At 42.0% G+C, this 16,036-nt stretch overlaps 3 non-coding genes across 3 annotated transcripts; 1 reads left to right on the forward strand and 2 right to left on the reverse strand.

Annotated features, from left to right (window-relative positions):
• The first annotated feature begins 2,136 nt into the window (after window positions 1-2,136).
• Window positions 2,137-2,300, forward strand: LOC132896815 (U1 spliceosomal RNA). The gene has a single exon (XR_009656177.1). It is a non-coding gene; the product is annotated as a U1 spliceosomal RNA (small nuclear RNA).
• A 4,255-nt stretch (window positions 2,301-6,555) lies between these two features.
• trnat-agu (transfer RNA threonine (anticodon AGU)) lies at window positions 6,556-6,628 on the reverse strand. Its single transcript has one exon. It is a non-coding gene; the product is annotated as a tRNA-Thr (tRNA).
• An 8,166-nt stretch (window positions 6,629-14,794) lies between these two features.
• On the reverse strand, window positions 14,795-14,867 carry trnat-agu (transfer RNA threonine (anticodon AGU)). Its single transcript has one exon. It is a non-coding gene; the product is annotated as a tRNA-Thr (tRNA).
• Window positions 14,868-16,036: the final 1,169 nt, after the last annotated feature.

The raw sequence follows: 16,036 nt of genomic DNA on the forward strand, positions 1-16,036 counted from the left end.
TGTTCTTCTAATAATATTCTATTTCTAAGTCTAGTAAAAGTCAGACAAAAAAAATTTCTGTGTTTTTAGCTTTTAGGTAAATATCAGAAAATTGAGTTAGCTAATTTAATGGATGCCCGCTAACATATCTTTGCGCATGGAGTGTTAGGAAACCTCCCTCGTGATAGTGAGAACTGGCAGCCTGGATTTTTCCATTGGCTCGCGCGCTCGACCCCCAATCCAATGTTGCTTTGGTTGGCCAAAGTTATGAGGTTGCTGTGGGGTACTAAGACTAGACTAAATAACAAAATTAAATGTTTCAGACATCCCTAGTCCCCCGGACGCTCTGGGAGTCTCCCCAGGAGCATATAGACAGAGACAGGAAAGGCAGGAGAAGCTTGATCTAAGGGTGTATTCAGACCAGGATAGTTCGATAGTTCACTTGCTTTGGTCCAAACCAAATGTTTTTTTTATTTTTTCATTTTGGTGCGGTTCGCTTTCACACTGTACATTTTAGTAAGCGGACCAAAATCTGTCAACAAAGCCACGCGCCCTGAGGTCGTTCAGCTATTGGTCAGAGACGACATGCGCGCACAGCGTTAAGTTCAAAAGTAGTCACGGAGGATAGCGCTGATGAGCGCACATCATGTTGTGACAGTTCTGGCTCTTCACGCAAGTCGCTAGTACCGCCACTTTTTGAAAGAATGTCCCTGATTTTAATGTAGGTCTGATGGAGTTTCTTCACTTTTAGCCGACATTGTTCTGGGGAGCGTGTGAACCCCTTCTCCTTCATTTTCTCACTGAATACAGCAAGCACGTCGGCATTTTTGTGTGTTCTCTCCAAAAGCTCAGATATGTGGACATCTGCCCATATATCCACAAGGGTATGCGTTTCTTCCTCGGCCCACGTTTGCCCCCTACTCATTTTTTGTACTCTGTAGTCTAGCCTGAATGACTGAACGACTGTTGTAAGGTTCCCTTAACAACCGGAACAGTGTTTGCGCTTTGCGGTGGAGTGTCAAGACTCTGTTTCCCATAATGCTCGACAAATGACGGAAGCTCCTGAGGTACAAAAAAGCAAAATTGTCGGATTAGGTCCGGTCTGCTTTCACACCTCCAAAAGGTCCGCACCAGGGTTCCTTTGGTCCGGACCGAGTCCGACCTTGCAGCTCGGTCTCGGTCCGCTTGTTTGGTCCAGACCAGAGTTCGGTGGTTTGTATTCAGACCAACCCAAAAGGCCCGGACCAAGGGAAATCTGGTTCGTTTGGTCATTTGGTCCGGACCAAACAACATAGGTGTGAATAAGCCCTAAGTCTTATTTGGAAAGTTGTAAATTAAATTGTAATGACTGGCTATTGCTGATATGTGGTTTGATGTTGTGACATGTAAGTTTAGCAAACAATTGATTTGATTGATGTAGATTTATGGTTGAAATGTAAAGAACTATTCTTAATATGTGAATTGATGGTGTGAGATGTAAACAAGTAATGCAAATAATACTGTTGGTTGATGAGATGTAAATAACTATTGCTAATATGTGAATTGGTGGTGTATATTGTGAATAAGTTTTACAAATTACAGTGTAGATTGATGGTGAAACGTAGGCTTAATAAGTTACCAATATGTGCATTGATGTGAGATATAAATAACTAGGCCATAAGTTGATAAAATATGAATTAAACCGATGGTGCGATAAATAAAAATGTTTTGAGAGATATTGACCACTGTGAGTGAAGAAGGGCTCCCCCTCCTTACAAAAGCCAATTTAACCACTGTCCGAACGAATGGATTTTTGACCAAAATGCTCTGTTATTTAGATGTTATTAGAGGGTTTTTTTTCTTGGGGGGGCGCCAAAACTCAATCTCGCCTAGGGCAGCCGGCCCTGTCTGAACGGATCAAACTTTGGTGCGCGAACCAGAACGGAACCCGTTCCCTGTTGGTGGAAAAGGGCTACGTGTCGGTCGGTGCAAAGTCTTGTCGGGTCCATATCTTGTCTGACCAGTAGGGAGCACACATGAAATCAGCACCAGTGTCTTGTGCTGAATTGGAAGAGGAGGGGCCAAAAATTATGCAAAACCCTGCTCAGACGCTTTGCCCACCCTCACGGAGCAGCCTACACCCTTGCAGGGTTACATCTCAGCCAGGTAAAGAAGCTCATACTTACCTGGCGGGGGCAACACTATAATCAAGAAGGTGGCTTGCCCAAAGTGAGGCTTAGCTATTGCACTCAGGCTGCGCTGACCTTTGTGAATTTCTCAAATGTAGGAATCTCAACTGCATAATTTCTGGTAGTGGGGGACTGTGTTCACACTCTCTCCTTTTGCCTAATTCTGTGGAAGTCAAAGATAGAGCCGTTTGTTTTTCTGAAGTTTTTCTTTGTGTTCAGATGTTTTATATCAAGAGCTACTAGCTGCTTTAAATCTTTGAGAAGCTAGAAGGATTATGCTCTGAAGAGTAACATGTAGAAATAATCTTTCTGGTTCTGTGTATTGCTGTGTTTATGAGTACGTAGGGAACAGGTTTTGTTCAGGTTTCTTTTATCCTTAGCACCCAGCTAGGGTTTCCATGAGTTTTGAGCAGAAAATGGTTGTTGAGGATGCACCGTTGACAGAGGGAATTTCACCGGGGTCATGCAGACCTTTGCGAATTCCTCAAATGCCGGAATATCGACTGCATAATTTCTGACAGTGGGGGAATGCGTTCCTGCTCTCTCCTCTTTCCCATAACCTTGACAGAGTCAAAAATAGAGCTGGTGGCTTTTCTATCTATCTATCTATCTATCTATCTATCTATCTATCTATTTCCTTCCTTCCTTCTTTGCCCTCCCCTGACGTTGTGCGCTGGAGTGCAAGTTGCACGATGTGTTTGAAGTCTTATGAAGACAAGTGGGCTCAGGGACCAAAGTGCAGCATGTGGAGAAAATGTAGCTGGCTCTGCATGTTGCTGTTATTTTCGCTCTGCTCGCACGGCTTTCCAACCACCAGGGAACGTGTTCTTGAACGGGTTTAGGTCAGGCTTCTGGGAACCTTGGCACAAGCAAGGGTCTTGATCAGGGGCGTCACTAGGAATTAAGCTTTACTGGGGCACTGCACCCCCCCCCCCAACACACACACAAAATGCCCCCCCCCGCACAATGCACCTTAACGTTCCTGTCCCCAACCTATGCAAAGTGGATAATTCTCATGCTCTTGTGGATGAAGTTATGCGAGGAATAGGTCAACGAGACGGAAAACACATCCCAGTCCCCAAAAAAATTATTGTTGGCATTTGGGCTTTTAATGCATGCTGATGCTAAACATGTCACCTCAACTCTCACAATTTACGAACTTAGCTGGTTAGTTATGACTGACTAGCACATAGCCTACAACCTTAATCTTACCTCTCTCACCCTCCTCCTCATCTGTCACTGTTTCCCTGCCCCGTCTCTGCTTCGTGAGAAGAATTGTCTGATATCCATTTGGAAAAGTAATTTAATATCGTTTAATTCGATGTAGTTTAATGGGTTTGTTAGAATATGGTTTGCTTAGTTTTGTTGCAAAAACTTCGCGCTACATTAACTCATCCAGAGCCCGTTCTCTGACTCATCCAAAGAGTAGACTCATCTCTCCAGTAGGCTAAATGGACTCATGGCACGCCACACGCACACTATGTTTACAGTGAGAATCTCCCAGACCAATCAGAAAATTAGTTAGAAAGAAGAGGCGATAGAAGTTTGAAACACACTCTGTCCTACAGCTTACAGTAGATAAATGATCTGCCAAAGAAACTAGTTTGTTACAAAAATCGTTCAACATTTTCTTACTGGGGCACAGCTGATTTTTACTGGGGCATGTGCCCCAGTAAAAAAGGCCTAGTGATGCCCTTGGTCTCCATGAGTTTTCAACAGAAATTTGTTATCAAGAATGCGTCATCGACAGAAGGCATTGCACAGTGCACAGCAGAAGTAAACAGTAGTCCGGAGATGGTGGATCGCATTGCTTGCCCGCAAGCTTTGTTCTTTTATTTCTTCCCTGGTGGTCAGAAAGCCGTGCGAGCAGAACGAAAACACCAGCAACATGCGGAGCCAGGTACATTTTCTCCACACACTGCGCTTTGGTGCCTGAGCCTCCTTGTCTTCATAAGACTTGCAGACATAGCAGATATTTGCTTTCTTCCAAAATACGAGCACAGACCAACTAGTAATCATAAGAAGATGTAGAAACTTATCCTAAACTAAAAACACGCCCTCTGATGTCGTCACGGTTCGCACCAGGAAAAAAACAAAAAAACAAAACTTCTATCCGGAAGGGGACCGACTTTTCAGGTTCCGAACTCAGAGATTAAATTGGGCGGAGCCCTCGGAGCTCCCTTCCGCCTCCTTGCCTCCGCAGTACAGCCAGCAGGAGCTGAGCTCCCTCTGCTTCAGTGTTTATTATAATATAATACTTTAATTCATTTTCATCTATTCTAAAAACACCATCAATATGAGAGTTCATCAATAATGATTTAGACAACAAAAAATAAGCTAAAGTGAATTACACCCATCAATTAAAAAAAAAAAATTCATTGGAATTATCATTGAATGCGCTGTGAGAATGCGTGACATCACACAGCATCATCATATGTTTAATCTCATCTCATTATCTCTAGCCGCTTTATCCTGTTCTACAGGGTCGCAGGCAAGCTGGAGCCTATCCCAGCTGACTACGGGCGAAAGGCGGGGTACACCCTGGACAAGTCGCCAGGTCATCACAGGGCTGACACATAGACACAGACAACCATTCACACTCACACCTACGGTCAATTTAGAGTCACCAGTTAACCTAACCTGCATGTCTTTGGACTGTGGGGGAAACCGGAGCACCCGGAGGAAACCCACGCAGACACAGGGAAAACATGCAAACTCTGCACAGAAAGGCCCTCGCCGGCCACGGGGCTCAAACCCGGACCTTCTTGCTGTGAGGCGACAGCGCTAACCACTACACCACTGTGCCGTCCGTACGTTTACTATAAAATACTTTATATTTTATGAGGATTTGTGTTGTACAAAGTTGTAACTATCTGCTAAACATGATGCCTTAGCAAAGTAGACAGAGGTAAGTCATGGTTCTTTTGTTTATTTTGTCTTTAGTTGAGAAACTTTCTCAGGCAAAATATACTAGTGCAGCAGATGACATAAGTAGTGTTAGCTAACACTGACAGACAGGATGCTAGTCGAAATTCACGCATCCATTTGCTAAAGTTCAGATTTTTTTGTCTGTAGTTCTGTCATATTTTATCTTCATTTACTAAGTTGTAGCTGTTTTCTGTGTTTTTAGCTTTTAGGTAAATATCAGAAAATTGATTTAATTTAATGGATGCCTTAAATGGTCGACCTGAACTGCTGGTGACATGGATTTCTCTTGGCTGCATCGTTCTGAAAGTGCTTGTTTCATGAACGGTGCATCAGAAAATACCTGGTTTTCTGTGTGTGATGTGCTCAAATACACTGTAAAGTTGGCAGATAAATAAAAAAATGCTTCTTTGCATCTGAATTCTGTTCCAAAAATTACTAAAAGCTTGTCCGCCATTATTAAATCGCAGTGACTGACGGGTAGGCGGATTTCACTCGGCTGCATCGTTCTTAAAGTGCTAATCTAATGAAAGTTACGTCAGAAAACCCCCAGTTTTCTGTGTGTGCTGTGCTCAATTACACTGTAAAGTTGGCGAATAAATAAAAAACTGTTTCGAAAAATGCTTTTTTGCATCTGAAACCTGTTCCAAAAATCACGAAAAGCTTGCCCGCCATTATTAGATCGCAGCGATTTACAGCTTGGTGGCGCTGTATGCTTGACGTTATTTGCATCAGGACCTTCTTTTGTTTCCACACAGACTCTATAATATTCTCCTCAGTGGTGTGAATTCTTGATACCGATTCTTTTGAAAAAGACACGAAAGCTCTTCAAATTCATCCTCAATCTTTGTTTTTTTGTTTGAGGATGATTTGGAGCCGATAGCTGAGCAAGCAGACTCAAAAGAGAACCCATCCTCATCTGAGTCACACCAGATAGTGAGATTATAAAGAAGTTCCCTTCTATAACTTTGTGCCACATTGTCAAAATTTGCAACAGACCCCTTGCACTGATCTCACACTTACATTAGCAACCGTTACTGCCATTATCCCGGGGGACAAGCGAACTTTGCTTACATACTGAAGGCAAGCAATATTGAAGATGTCAGATGTCTGCAGTTTGAGGGAAGCTACCACTAGAAAAGCTTTACTACCAGATTGCTTGGATAATCTAAGTCAGAGAGAAGCAAAGGATAGATACAGGCAGAAGTTAGCTTATTTATGGTTATGATGTGTGCAAAATTGCTTGAAATTATTGGCATGATGATGTCCATTTTTGGCCTAGGTTTACCTGCATGGATGTTGGAATGTACCTTCTCACTGCATTTTCTTTGTTTTAATAATTTAAAAAAAAAAACATCGTTTACTGAAAGAGAAGGGCAGGGAGGATTAAGAATCCATTAGCTGTGGTTTGTTTACACCCGATACTAAAACTGGTATCGTCCAGCAAAAGTAAGACTCAGAGACAGTTTCACTAACTCTTTATAGGCTCCAGTGAGAATTGAACTCACAACCCCTGGTTTACTAAACCAGTGCTCTCACCACTGAGCTATGGAGCCTTAACTCTTTCACAGTTGCTGAAGATTGGAGCAACAGCAGAACCTTGAAGACCCTGTGCTGATCCCCAAAACAGCCCCCAGAAACTGCTGTAAAGTCACTCACAGCTTTAGTTCCTAGCTGCAGTTAGCTTCTGTTTACTATTTGCCTCGCAAAAAAATGGACACTCATTTTAAATAATGCAGTGCGTCAGTCGTAGAGTGGGCTGTGCATTCTGGCTACTTTCTCATCTGAGTTAACAAAAACACTGGACAGGCCAAGACCTCAAGAGACAAACCATAAGCACCATGAGTGACCTCACTGATCTCCAGGCTCTTCATGTGGGGCCATCCTCAGTAGCAGCCAGTGGTTTTCAGGTGATGAGAACTGCAACCCAAAAAAAATCAACCAGTATTTTTGGTTCTTTTTTGATCGGCTGCCCAAATGAATTTTGGCGCGGGATATAGAAATGGGTTCTGTCCGGCCGGCTGTCCGTCTGGTCACATTTTCATTTCCGGGCCATATCTTTAAAACTACTGAAGATATCTTCATGAAACTTTGTATACACATCAAGCAACATGTGAACTGCTGCCTTTTGCTATTTTGGATTTTTGAAAAAAGTATTTTTCAAAATTTTACATAAATATATTTTGACTTAGTTTCTCAGAGCAATGTTTGTTTCCGGAGCATATATCCAAAACTATTCATGATCCAGATTTGAAACTTGGTATGCATGTTAACAAGGTGATGTTACGGGTTCCTAATTTTTTGACATATCAACGTTTAGGGTGGCACAGTGTTGTAGTGGTTATCACTGTCTCCTCACAGCAAGAAGGTCCTGGGTTTGAGCCCAGCGGCTGACAGGGGCCTTTCTGTGTGGAGTTTGCATGATCTCCCTGTGTCTGTGTGGGCTTCCTCCGGGTGCTCTAGTTTCCCCCACAATTTCAAAGATGTGGTTAGGTATATAGGAGCCATGGGCTGAGGTGCCCCTCAGCAAGGCACCTTACCCCCAACTGCTCCCTGGGCGCTGTAGCATAGCTGCCACTGCTGTGGGTATGTGTGTGTGTGCTCATTGCTCACTTGTGTGTGTTCACTGCTTCAGATGGGTTAAATGCAGAGGAGAAATTTCACTGTGTGATTCAGTCGGTGCTTGAGTGTATGTGAAACAAATAAAGGCTTCTTCTTCTTAAATCTACTTGGCTAGATAACGCATGTTCAGTACTGACACAGATACTAGTAAACAATCCTGTTGCCATAGCAGTGTGATTCTTGCCATCTAAAAAGATCTCTTTTCTCCATGAATAAAAACAAAAGCATGTCACATAAAATTATCAATGATCCGGTTTATTTTACACCCAAATGCTTGACATGTGGTATCTTTAGGGTTGTTAACAACAATTTAGAAGCAATGTGTCCAAGAGCTCCACTAGCCCCGGTAAATCATGTTTGGAGCACTGATCTCTACATAAAAATCTGGAAAGCTCAGAGGCTCATCAGAGTGACACCATCTGACCGCCATCTTACCACTCACATCGTTGAGCAGAATGGTTATTTAGGCTACTGGAAGCTACACAAAACTGGTCAAGTTATTGATGTAGTTGGTGAGAAAAATTGCAAGAAAAATGCCTGCATGTGCAGCAGTGAACTGTACAAACTGTCAAGTCAAAGGTTGTGGACAGACATTTCACCTGTGAGTATTGATAGTGTGTGATCATTTTTATGTGTGTGTGCAGTGCCATTTGCGTGGACCCACCTACAGCATTTTATGATGGTTTGCAAGAGCAAAATAACAGAAAATCTGTCTTATCGTTTTGTCTGTTTTTGTTGAAAATCTGACAGTGATATCTGGGATGAACACTGTAACTGTGTCAGATTTTTGATGGAAATGTCCCAGACTAGATCAAAGCCAAAGTCTAGACATGTTTGATATTGAATGTGAGAACTCAAGCTCAACGGCTCAAACCAGGGGCGTAGCTTGGGTATTGTGACGGGGGGGCGGTAGATGTTTCAGAGGCCCCCCTACCCATATCCTAGGCTATAGCCTAATAAAATACCGGCGATAAAGGCATTTTTACAATTTCGAAAATGCGACCATAATCTTCAGCAACAGACTCACGCATGACAATAAGTGCAAACTAACAGGCTTTAATTTTATTTCACATCAATTATAAATCATACAGCTCGCTCTGGGTGATTATATCATTCGAACTCTGCAGCACTGCGTAGCGCACTGGAACTGCGCATTGCAAACAAGTACAAACCAGTGGCAAAATATCATTTTCCACAGTGCTAGTACCAGCACATCCGCCTGTCTCGTTCACCTCAGGTGTAACATCAACCGTAGCCTGGCGAAAATATCTCGTCAGTGGAGCACAGCTAGAAGTCACAGCATCTCTCCTCTGTTGCTCCTCTAATCTTTCTCTCCTTTTACGTGCGCCGGATTTAAACCGCCTCATACTTGTTTTAACACTAAGAAAACCGTACCATCACCACACCACAACTCAGCTAGCAGATTAATTCTTTGTTTGAGTAACCATAGCATTAGAATCCTGAGCAGCATGGACCACTGCGCAGGGGCAACTTCAGAATCTGGAGGGTACGCATAAACAAGCCATAAGCCTATGTCAGTGCCAGTAGGCCTAGTGTGTCTTACCTTGATATAAGCTGTCTCGTCACAGAAAATAGAATAATTATATAACCATATTCCACGTTATGTGTAGACGCCACCGGCGCAGGCACATAGTGTAAATAAAGTTTGACCAGCACGTCCGGTGATTGGCAGGGGCCCCCCCTAGTGGTGAGGCCCTGGGTTTTTGGCGCCGATGCCCCCCCCCAAACTACGCTACAGGCTCAAACTCAAAAAGAAGAATGAACTGAGTAAATTAGCCTCATTAGACTAAATGAAAGAAGGACCATAGCCTTAGGCAGAAATGGCAGTGAGGGATGCAAATAAAAAGAGATGTTGTTGTTCTAGTTTGGTCAGCAGTTATTTTCATTTACCTCAGGCGAAGCACAAATGACAATGTCGATCATCTACACACGTCACACCTACTTGCACAAATTGACAAAATGGGCATGACTGTCTTTTTTAACATGATTTTAGTTTAAATTGAGTCCAAGTATATTGATAAGTACTCTTAAATCAGGGTTGGTCATATTTCCCGGTCAATGGCTTATTTCCCGGATGACGTCCAATATATGATTTCCTGTACAAAGAAAAACTGAAATAATCTCTGTAAAAATAATTATAGTAGTAAAAGAGCTGCTCAAAAAAAATGATCAGAGACTGAACTGGAAAAGAAAGAAAAAAAAACAACAACAGTGAAGGGGAGTGCTATAAAGATATGTAAGGAATGTGGGTAAAGTTGAGAAAATAAGAAGTGGTAATGAAAGGAAAAAAGTCAGGAGATACTTTTCTTGGGGCAAATTTGATCGGACATGACAGTTTAAAACAGAAGTCAAATGATCACACACTATCGATGTGAGTGGTAAGATGGCAGCCAGATGACTTCACTCATCTCAACAGCAGGGAATTGAGGTATTTCACCCACGTGACCAAGTCACGTGACGCAGCCATTTTGGACGGCACTCTTAAGTCCTTCAGTGCAAGGCGGTATGAGATGGTGGAGACCTTTGCACATTTTAACAAGAAAGTAAGCTGTGATTCGTGTTAAATTGGATCTGTCTTTTATCACAAACACTGTACCCAGCCTTGGTATGGAGCCCTGTTTATTTATTTCTGTGTCCCGTTTCTTTCTAGCCTTTGTTATTGCGTTTTATGTCTGATGTCTGCTACATGCAATCCTAGACAAATTAACACTGCCTTGTTTCACTGCTCAGATGGGTTAACAAACACTGACCCATTTACTTTTTGCTATATATTTTATCAAAATTGCGTTAACTGATAAACTAACCTGAAATGAAATGATCACTGCAAAGTCTGGAGTACTGTGTTGGCTCCCAATCCTGTCTCTTCGCAGCTGCAATCCATTTGGCCCTCTTGTCTGTGTCAGTAGGAAACCTGTAGTGATGTGTCGGTCGCGAACTATCCGATTCAAAGAGCAGGCTCTTTGAAGTGAACGATGGGAGCCGGCTCTTCGGTGGGAGCCGAGATGGGGAGCCGAATTAGTCTTTTGTCCTTAGGTGCCTCAGAGAGAGAGAGACTTTCACAAAAGTTGCTGTCCGATTGCGTCTTTGTGTTGTCTATTACCATTCAAAGGAAAAAAAGTATCATGGTGTACGCCTACTTTTTTTGGTTGGGGGGGTTGATGTCATTCACAGCTGCGAAAATACGAAAATTGGTGTAATGCTTAAAGCTGTGGAGCGCAGGGGAGAGGAGTCTGTGAGGCACCTGAGGAGGGGAAAATCAGCTGTGTATTTTATACTGGTAATATAACACAGTTTTGCATTATGTTTGTGAGAAAATAATTTATTAATTGGCAAGTAAGTTTTATTTCTATAGCTAGAACATTGTTACACTGCTATACTTTACAAAGCTTTACAATGGCTACAAAAACTAAAAAATAAAATGGAAAACATCCTATTGATAAAATATAAATAATAATGTAATTAATTAACTAGTTAATTGTAGCAATTAAATCAAAAATAAAATCTCAGGAGCCGTTTGGGAGCCGAAAGAGCCGGCTCCTTATAGTAAGAAGAGCCAAAAGAGCCGGCTCCCGAAAAAGAGCAGAAATTCCCATCAGTAGAAACCAGTAAAAGGAGCGTCCTGCACGCTGTCCCTGTCTGTTGTGGCAGCCCACAGCACAACAAGCAAACACCATGGTTATTTATAGAGTGCTTACTGACAAATTAATCTATTCTAGGTGTCTGTAACACGTTTTTTTTCAAGCCGGTTCTCCCTCTCTGTCTGCAGCGTTAGTATGTAGCTTGACGTTCAAAATGGCGGACACCGGGGCGTCACGTGACCCTGTGACATCAGGTGAAATACCTCAATAGGCTATGAACGCTCCAGATTTTTACGGAGAGCTCAGTGGTTTGGAGTCGGTGACGTCACGATTTGTCCTCAGAATGTGACATTTGAACCTTGGAGAGAGGAAGATGGTGGTGCACAGGAACACTGTTTTCCTTTTAAAATAAAATCTGTACACAGTATACAGGTACAAATATGAACAAGTGAACACTCAAATATGTCTTGTATGGATATTATCTGTCAGTATAAAGGAGTTTACTTTTTGGGTTTTGTTTGGCTTTAATTCAAGGCATTTAACAAAAATATTCTTTTAACCATTTAGGAATTATAGCAGTTCATTGTTGCGGTGCAAGGACCCGATTTAATTCACATTGCAACCGTAAGGACTACTATTAGGGCCCGAGAACCAGAGGTGCAGGCTGAGGGCCTGAGGGACTGTACCTCCAGTGGCACATGCATCTTTGGCTCGTATGGAATCAATTTTGTGCCAAAATGTTCATACAATACTTCTGAAATATCAACAAAATCGATAAATCAAAATTGAAAAAAAAGTAAAAAAAAAAAGTAAATTGACTGGCAAACAAATTATTCGTGTAATCGTGCAAAATATCAGTCTATTACTCTTCAGAAAACTTTTATTTTTGTTCCACGTCTTTCTCAGTTTTGTTTGAAGTAATTTATTTTGGTTGCGATTCCAGCTTTCACGTTTGCGCTCCCTGACTTTTTGCTTGCAGTTTTGGCACAAACTTCACGTGTGGGTGGGCTGTCCAGGAATGCATTCCCATTGGCTAACTTGTGTTTGACTGACAGCTACGCTCAGCCATTCCCCCGGAAGCTGTTGCGGCCATTTCCTACTCGGATTTTGGCGGACTGTTTGACGAGTGACCAATCCATTGACGGTAAACAAGGATCGAGTGGACTTCAGTGGCGACTATGATATTGAATTAATTCAACAAAGTGTAAGTACGGGACAAATGTGTTGTATGTGTTGCAGTAGTACACATTATGCAGGTGTTTCATGGCAAGTCAAATGTTAGACTTAGCTCCACTACCCAATATAATAGCTGTCTTGCTAACGTTAAACACGTTGACCGAGAGAGGGTTGAAGCAGAGGGTCTTTGACATAAATCTTATTTTGGTGGTCTAACTGGCAGAGCTGTGGATGGTTTTGTTTGTGGGTGTGTATTTGTGTGTAAGAGTGAGAGAGTTGTTTGTCAGTATGATAGATTGCAGTGTTTGTCAGTGAGTATGGGCATTTTTTTTTTCGTTAGCATTTCATTAGCGGGCATCTCATTGCTAGGCTATGCTAGTAGCCTAGCATAGGCTACTAGCATACTTGTGCATGAACGTGAACGCAGCACACTTCTCCTTAACTTGTACATGTTCTGTTTTCTTTTAAAAGATAGTTTGCCCTATAAGTTAACGAACATACATATACATGGCACCCATAGTTCAAGTTCTGCTAGAGACATTTCAATCATCTATCGATAGTTATTCTAACGTGATATGACGTATTTTTCAGGGAAGACCTCACAAGTCAGTACCCCTCAGGATGCAATCCGAGGTAACGTTAAGGCAGGACATGGACTGCTTATGACTCCGTTAATTTAATCAAAATGGAAGTAAATGTATTGATGTCCCAGTGAAACTGCAGGCCTTACTGTAATGTTTTGCAAACAAGTCGCTTTGTAATTAAATACTATAAAAAAACTTGTCACAGCTGTAATACCAGCATGGCTAATTTCACACTCTTGCAGGAGTCTACCCCTGCTGACAAGGCTGCCACAGCAGCGGTGCAGAATATTCTCTCAATTTTGCAGAAAAATCTGGGAAAACAACCCACAGATAGTCAGTGTCAGAGGTCAGGCCAGGGACCAGGGACAAGCATGGATCATGAGATGAGGAGGTGTGACATTTGAAAACTTGACTGAAATAGGCCTATTTCACAGCAGACATTTTTCAAGAAGTCACAGGGTAAGCACGTGTTATTTATGACAGCCAATAAGGATCTGATTCTGCTACACTGAATTGGAATCTTATTGGCTGTCAGTAATAACACCTGTGCTTACCCTGCGACTTCTTGGAAAAATGGCTGCTGCCATTGGCTCATTCACCATTCTCCACCCCAAGCTGGTGTGTGGTGAGCACAATACTGCATAATATTTGCGGTGCATCACTCAGATGGGTGCTAGGCATCGGTGTTAGTTAGTCAGGTCCCCTTCCACTGTAAAGTGCTTTTGGTGCCTTGTAAATAGCTATATAAATGTAATGAATTGTTGTTATTATTATTGGCAGAGGTAATAAAAAACAATATTATTCATTTATTCTGACATTTTTTGATTATATGTTGCAGGTCTTTCCCAGGATATTATAAACAGAGGCCTAACCGAGCTACCATAGGTTTCAAGTGGCCAAAAGTGGCCAAAGTCTGGAAGCCTTTCACTTTCTCAGTTTTTCTTTTGAGCAAAAACTCTGATATGACCCCCTCAGCTGCACAAGATCTACAGCATATGCAGGCAGGTCTCGGCAAAAGAACTTTGTCAATGGATGTAGACATGAGACACTCAGAGGTACGATTCAGATTTCTGACACCTGACAGTCCTTGTCTGACACACAGATCAAAGAACCCACTTAAACCCATTATGTAAACTTTTTAGGTTTCCAATTTATTTGAAAGAGCCTTCCCGAAACTGAAGCTAATCAAAGGAGGATGGCTCTTATACAAAGCATCTGGTATGAAAATCTTCAATTTATAGAAACTCAGACATGTCATAGAATGGGAAAAGATTTGTACAGTGCTCTCCATAGTCATTGGCACCCCTGGTAAAGATGACTAAAAGAAAAAGTTATGATAAATAATAATGTAGATAAATACATTTTGATTTTTAAGCCAATATTCCACTTATTTAAGAGTAGACATTCAGATTTATGAATTTATATCTGAACTTGTATATTACCACCAAAAACAAGACTTGGTAAATTTTGCAAAGTAGCCTCCAAATATAAACAAATACCACCTGACAATGGGTGTTGATGGAGACTTGAGGGCAAAGTGCTTTGCAGAAATTGCACACCAAAGACACCTTCAGATCCTCAGTGATCTTCAACCAGTCCATATGAGGCCATTCTCACCAGTAGAAAGTGGTCTTCAGGTGACAAGAAATCATAAGCAGCACTTGCTCACCTTCTGGTGTCAGTGTTCTCAATATCCCCTCTTTTATCTGGATCATCTTTCCACTTTCAAAGCATTCCTTCCAGGCCCCAGTGAGAATTGAACTCACCACCCCTGGTTTACTAGACCAGTGCTCTCAACACTGAGCTATGGAGCCTTACCTGTTTCACAGCTGTTAAAGCTTGGGGCCACAGCAGAACCTTGAAGCCCCTGTGCTGATCCTTAAAACAGCCCACAGAAACTGCTGTAACATCACTCACAACTTTAGTTCCTAACTGCAGTTAGCTTCTGTTTACTATTTGCCTCACAAAAAAGGGCACACATTTTAAATAATGCAGTGTGTCAATCGTAGAGTGGGCTGTGGACTGTACATTCTGGCTACTTTCTCAAGTATTTTTCAATTTTTTTACATAAAAAATAGATTTTGACTTAGTTTCTAAGAGCAATGTTTGTTTCCGGAGCATATATCCAAAACTATTCATGATACGGATTTGAAACTTGGTATACATATTAACAAGGTGATGTAGATGTGCCTTTTCGTACTAAGAAATTTGAGAAATTTAAAATTTTCATGTTTCCATGGAAACAATTTCAGACTTAGTCTCTCAGGGCCCTGTACTACGAACGGAGGTTAACCTACCCAGAAGTAACCCAGGGTTCCCCCGCTAAACCGGGGTTGACAAAACCTGGTTATCTTGTTTGGGGTTAAACGGTACTACGACGCCAGTTATGAAGTTGATTTGTTGAACCTGGTTTAACCTAATCAGGGTTAATGCGCGTTCACGTTAAAGGGGAGGTTATCAGCGCAAATCCCCACTGTTCACAATGGCACGGTCGCCGTACTTCACGGAGGAAGAATGCGCTGTCATAATGCAAAGCTACGAGGAGTTCAAAACAACATTAAGAGCAAAATCTAACACAGCGGCTCCCAATAAGGAGCGGCAAGCATGTTGGCAACGAATTGCCGATCGGGTAAATGCGCAAGTACATTCTCCCTTCTACATGTTCCAGAACAGAAGTATAGGATGAGAGAAAGCTTCATGATCAATCACAAGTCACAGAAAATGGTCCTTCGACGTGGCCCCAGTCATATATAGCTTGTTTAATGTCCGAAAAATCCTGAATAAAATTTGGTATGGTAAATTCATGGAGTAGCCTACTTAAGCTGATATGTGCACAGAGTCACATGAATTAGGATGACTGACTGTTCAGTCCCTTTGACTAAGTTGGTGTATGTCCTGTGAACATTTCAGAGGGAACAGCAGTGCCAAACGCACCTGGCAACAGGTGAAAATGAAATATAAAAACATCAATGATGATCTGGAG

Source organism: Neoarius graeffei, chromosome 1, assembly GCF_027579695.1.
Source record: "Neoarius graeffei isolate fNeoGra1 chromosome 1, fNeoGra1.pri, whole genome shotgun sequence".
In the NCBI taxonomy this organism is placed as follows: domain Eukaryota; kingdom Metazoa; phylum Chordata; class Actinopteri; order Siluriformes; family Ariidae; genus Neoarius; species Neoarius graeffei.